General features: G+C 44.7%; 1 non-coding gene across 1 annotated transcript; it reads right to left on the minus strand.

Annotated features, from left to right (window-relative positions):
• Positions 1-642: 642 nt before the first annotated feature.
• On the minus strand, positions 643-716 carry TRNAV-AAC (transfer RNA valine (anticodon AAC)). Its single transcript has one exon. It is a non-coding gene; the product is annotated as a tRNA-Val (tRNA).
• Between the last annotated feature and the right edge of the window lie 4,670 nt (positions 717-5,386).

The raw sequence follows: 5,386 nt of genomic DNA on the forward strand, positions 1-5,386 counted from the left end.
AATCTGTTGAGATGTGTAGATTGAATATTGTGCTTACTGTAATAATTTTATTTACTGTAGAATTTGTGGAAAAGAAGAACATCATCTTACTATGGCTGGGCTATTGCGAACAGTAGTTTTGTCCCACAATTTAGTTGGAAAGCCGCTAGGTGGAAAAGGATTAATGGAGAAAGGGGAATAAGCTGTAACACAAAGAGAAGGGATTGCGGGTTGCTGTGGGGTTGGATATATCTTTGGACAAACCTCTCCACTGTACAGCTGCATGCATGTGGAGCATTTTTCATTGGATACTTGAGGCTGCATATTTACAATTTTTTCTAGATACTCGAGGCTAGTTATATCCCAAAACCAGTAGGGCCTGCTACACTTATGAAACTTGTTGCCCGAGAGGAGTGTTTCAAGAGATGTCAGGTTTGAGAGCCGAAGAGAGTTAGGGCTATTTGTAAGCTGGAAAAAGGGATGACGGAGAAATTTCATTATTAGCATGTGATCTCCACAGTGGGCTGGCTGATCTCCAACTCCAGCTTCTCTCTTCTCTGAATGATTCTGAACTCCGGTGTCTCTCTTCTTTCATCTGATGCGAATTCATATATAGTATATAAAGGTAAAAAGAAAAGGCAAAAATAAAAAGTAGATAAAAAATGGCTTCGCCCGGGTTTGAACCGGAGACCTTCAGTGTGTTAGACTGACGTGATAACCAACTACACCACAAAACCATGCTGATATGTTTCCTATTTACTACTTATTTGATGCGGAGATGGTCTAATTGTTGATACGAGAGCTTTTCTACACACTTGCTTCTTCCTTTTCCATGAGCATCTATATTTGTTTCTTTAAGTGGTCAACATTAGAGTGGTTCATATATTCATATCACATGCTTCTTACAGTCTATATTTTTTTTTCTACCAGAAAGTATGTTTCGGTACATATGACACATGCTTGTAATGATTTGGGACGAGTTGGCAAAAGAAATAAAAACCGAAGCAAATGCCACTTTTACCCCATGTTTCACGTTTATGATAGATTTTTACCCATTTTTTGAAAGAATCTCAATTTATACCCCCATTGGTGCACTTTGTGCCACATTTTTCCCTAAGCCAAAAAAATTCCAATTTTGTGCTGAATTGGAGGTTTGTTAATTTGTCCTGATTTCCATTCTGGGTTTATTTTTTTGGCGTCGAACCGGTTTGCTCTCGGTCCCCACTTAGCAACATTTTATTAGAGAAAAGGTGATAACCCAACTTTATAAATAAAGCCAACCAACCAGTTCACAACAGACAAAGTTAAAAGGTTACACAGCCAATAGACCAAGTTGCTAAACAGCCATAGTAGATAGAACAACAAAGTTCATGGCACGCAGCCTAACAACCTACAACCAAAAGCGCAATGTGTAACGACACGACAGCTGCGAAGGAGCCTGCACTCTGGGAGACAGGAAGCTACTGTAGATTTAACCCACGAGATCAACACAACTCTGTCGCAGCACTTAACCAATGGCTTCCAGTGCTACATTACGATTAAAGGTTTGAGAAAAAAATGTCAGTAAGTTTAGACGGAAACACATGCTCAATAGTATATTTATCCTAGCCGTCCAAAGGGCGCAACTGGCAGCGCCGAAACCAAACAAGAAACGGCATCTCTCTGACCAGACAATAAATTGACAAACGACAGAAGCTGAGAGAAGGATCGAGGTGACCAGCTAACATCTAGCCATGACCAGATGTAGCTCCAGATCAAGGACGTGAAGTCACACGGAAAAATAGTATGGTCAACATCCTCCACCCGAGAACAAAGAGAGCAATGAGCCGAAGCCCTGCCATTACATTTCCTAATCTGATCTGCATCCAGCAACTTGCCACGAATAGCTTGCTAGAGAAAGATTTTGATTTTCAATGAACACAAGCGCGCCAAATGTCATTAAACTTGGAAGAAGAACGGCCAGTGATCAAACGCTGATATAAAGACTTAATCAAAAACAAGCCAGAGGAAGTACGGGGCCAAGTCACCGAATCCAATACCTCCGAGAGCGAAGGGAAGATGGCATCTAGATTGCCACAAAACAAAAATAAAACAGGGAAAGTAGATCAAAGGGGGGAATTCCCAAATCACCAGTCAAGCCAGAGATGCATCGATTTCCCATCATTAACAACAAATTTCGCATGTACATGAAAGTCTTCATTAACAACAATTTTCGCATGATCAAGAGAATCTTCAATTCCATAAAGGGACAGAGAAGCAGGGCGGACATGAAAATTGGAGCACACAACCGATCCCAGGGGACTAGCATGAATCCCAGGCACAGGAGGAACATGAGCCAGATAAGCTTCCACTTCAACAGCCCCATCTTTAGCCCCACCACCCATAGGAGCAAGGTTGGGATAGAGTTGTTTCTGAATAGGGCCAAGATCATCCCATTCTTTTTGGGATAAAGGCGGGCAAAGACTCACTCCACCCATACTTCCACCATGGTTCTGATCCTCATGAGTCGCAGGTAAAGCAACACTGGGAGCCTGACTCGCAGCTTGACATTCAACACTGGAACACCTCAATGAGTCCAGAACACAATCCGGAGGGCAACACCAAATTTGGGTACGAACTGGGCTCAATCTAGACAAGGATTCTTCGTCAACAGAGATTTTTTTCGACAAAGGGTGAATTTATTGCCTGAAAATAACACATCGAGAAGATACAAATATAATGAGCACACACCCGGCCTCTGCATAGCTAAGATGCACACAGTCAAACACATGCATACAAAAACACGCCGATAAATATCAAAGTCATATAAGACCAAAGCTATGTATAGGCAAGAAGAAGAAAAACCCTAAAGCGATCAGATCCGGGATTCTTCGTCAATAGAGATAGGTTCACCAATGAGGTCCCAAAAAGCTAGCAAGCAAGATTTGTTTTACATCACCGGAGGAACATCATCAAGCAACACGCAAGTACCAATCAGATTGCCAAACGAGCGATCAACATTAGCAGCCTCCTTCACCAAGACCACAAGCTGGTTCAAAGGCAGAGTGAAACTCGTACGTTTAGATATCATCTTTAAACATTCCTGCGAGAGAAAGACGACACCAAATTTGGTCCGAGAAATTTGCCGCAACTGCCAATCTCACCTCCCAAGCCCCATTCACGTAGGATCGTAGCAGAAATCAAAAAATTTCTACTCATCACCAAGATCAATCTATGAAGTAATCTAGCAACGAAGGGAAGGAGAATGCATCTACATACCCTTGTAGATCGCTAAGCGGAAGCGTTCAAGTGAACGGGGTTGATGGAGTCGTACTCGTCCTGATCCAAATCACCGATGATCCTAGTGCCGAACGAACGGCACCTCCGTGTTCAACACACGTACGGAACGGTGACGTCTCCCATGCCTTGATCCAGCAAGGAGAGAGGGAGAGGTTGGGGAAGACTCCGTCCAGCAGCAGCACGACGGCGTGGTGGTGGTGGAGGAGCGTGACAATCCTGCAGGGCTTCGCCAAGCACCGCGGGAGAGGAGGAGTACTTGGGAGAGGGGGAGGGCTGCGCCAGAACTTGGGTGCGGCTGCCCTCCCACCCCCACATATATATAGGGGCAAGGGAGAGGGGGGCCGGCCCCCTCAGATCCAATCTGAGGAGGGGGCGGCGGCCAAGGGGGGAGGAGTGCCTCCCAAGTCAAGTGGAGGCCCTCCCTCTTAGGGTTTCCCCTCTCCCATGCGCATGGGCCTTGGGGGGGCTTGTGCCGCTGGCCCATTAAGGCTAGGGCACCCCCTTACAGCCCATGCTGCTGTATTGGACATGGTGGAACATTTTCCGGTCCTCTAGACCCCTCCGGAATCCTCCGGAATCCTCCGGAACCTTCTGGAAGCTTCCCGGTACAATATCAGAAAAAACCAAACTTTTCCCGGAACCCAAACAACAACTTTCCATATATAAATCTTTACCTCCGGACCATTCCGGAATTCCTCGTGACGTCCGGGATCTCATCCGGGACTCCGAACAACATTCGGTAACCACATAAAAACTTCCTTTATAACCCTAGCGTCGTCGAACCTTAAGTATGTAGACCCTACGGGTTCGGGAGACACGTAGACATGACCGAGACAACTCTCCAGCCAATAACCAATTGCGGGATCTGGATACCCATGTTGTCTCCCACATGTTCCATGATGATCTCATCGGATGAACCACGATGTCGAGGATTCAATCAATCCCGTATTCAATTCCCTTTGTCTAGCGGTATAGTACTTGCCCGAGATTCGATCGTCGGTATCCCGATACCTTGTTCAATCTCGTTACCAGCAAGTCTCTTTACTCGTTCCATAACACATCATCCCGTGATCAACACCTTGGTCACATTGTGCACATTATGATGATGTCCTACCGAGTGGGCCCAGAGATACCTCTCTGTCACGCGGAGTGACAAATCCCAGTCTCGATTCATGCCAACCCAACAGACACTTTCGGAGATACCCGTAGTGTACCTTTATAGCCACCCAGTTAGTTGTGACGTTTGGCACACCCAAAGCATTCCTACGGTATCCGGGAGTTGCACAATCTCATGGTCTAAGGAAATGGTACTTGACATTAGAAAAGCTTTAGCATACGAACTACACGATCTTTGTGCTAGGCTTAGGATTGGGTCTTGTCCATCACATCATTCTCCTAATGATGTGATCCCTTTATCAACGACATCCAATGTCCATGGTCAGGAAACCGTAACCATCTATTGATCAACGAGCTAGTCAACTAGAGGCTTACTAGGGACATGGTGTTGTCTATGTATCCACACATGTATCTGAGTTTCCTATCAATACAATTATAGCATGGATAATAAACGATTATCATGAACAAGGAAATATAATAATAATAACTAATTTATTATTGCCTCTAGGGCATATTTCCAACAGTCTCCCACTTGCACTAGAGTCAATAATCTAGTTCACATCGTCATGTGATTAACACTCACAGGTCACATCGCCATGTGACCAACATCCAAAGAGTTTACTAGTGTCACTAAACTAGTTCACATCATCATGTGATTAAGACTCAATGAGTTCTGGGGTTTGATCATGTTTTTCTTGTGAGAGAGGTTTTAATCAACGGGTCTGCAACATTCAGATCCGTATGTACTTCACAAATCTCTAGGTCATATTGTAAATGCTGCTTCCATGCTCCACTTGGAGCTATTCCAAATGGTTGCTCCACTATACGTATCCGGTTTGCTACTCAGAGCCATTCGGATAGGTGTTAAAGCTTGCATCGACGTAACCCTTTACGCCGAACTCTTTATCATCTCCATAATCGAGAAACATGTCCTTATTACTCCAAGGACAATTTTCACCGCTATCTGGCGATCCATTCCTTGACCACCTTTGTACCCTCTTGCCAGACATGT

This window comes from Triticum aestivum, chromosome 6B (assembly GCF_018294505.1).
Source record: "Triticum aestivum cultivar Chinese Spring chromosome 6B, IWGSC CS RefSeq v2.1, whole genome shotgun sequence".
Taxonomy (NCBI): domain Eukaryota; kingdom Viridiplantae; phylum Streptophyta; class Magnoliopsida; order Poales; family Poaceae; genus Triticum; species Triticum aestivum.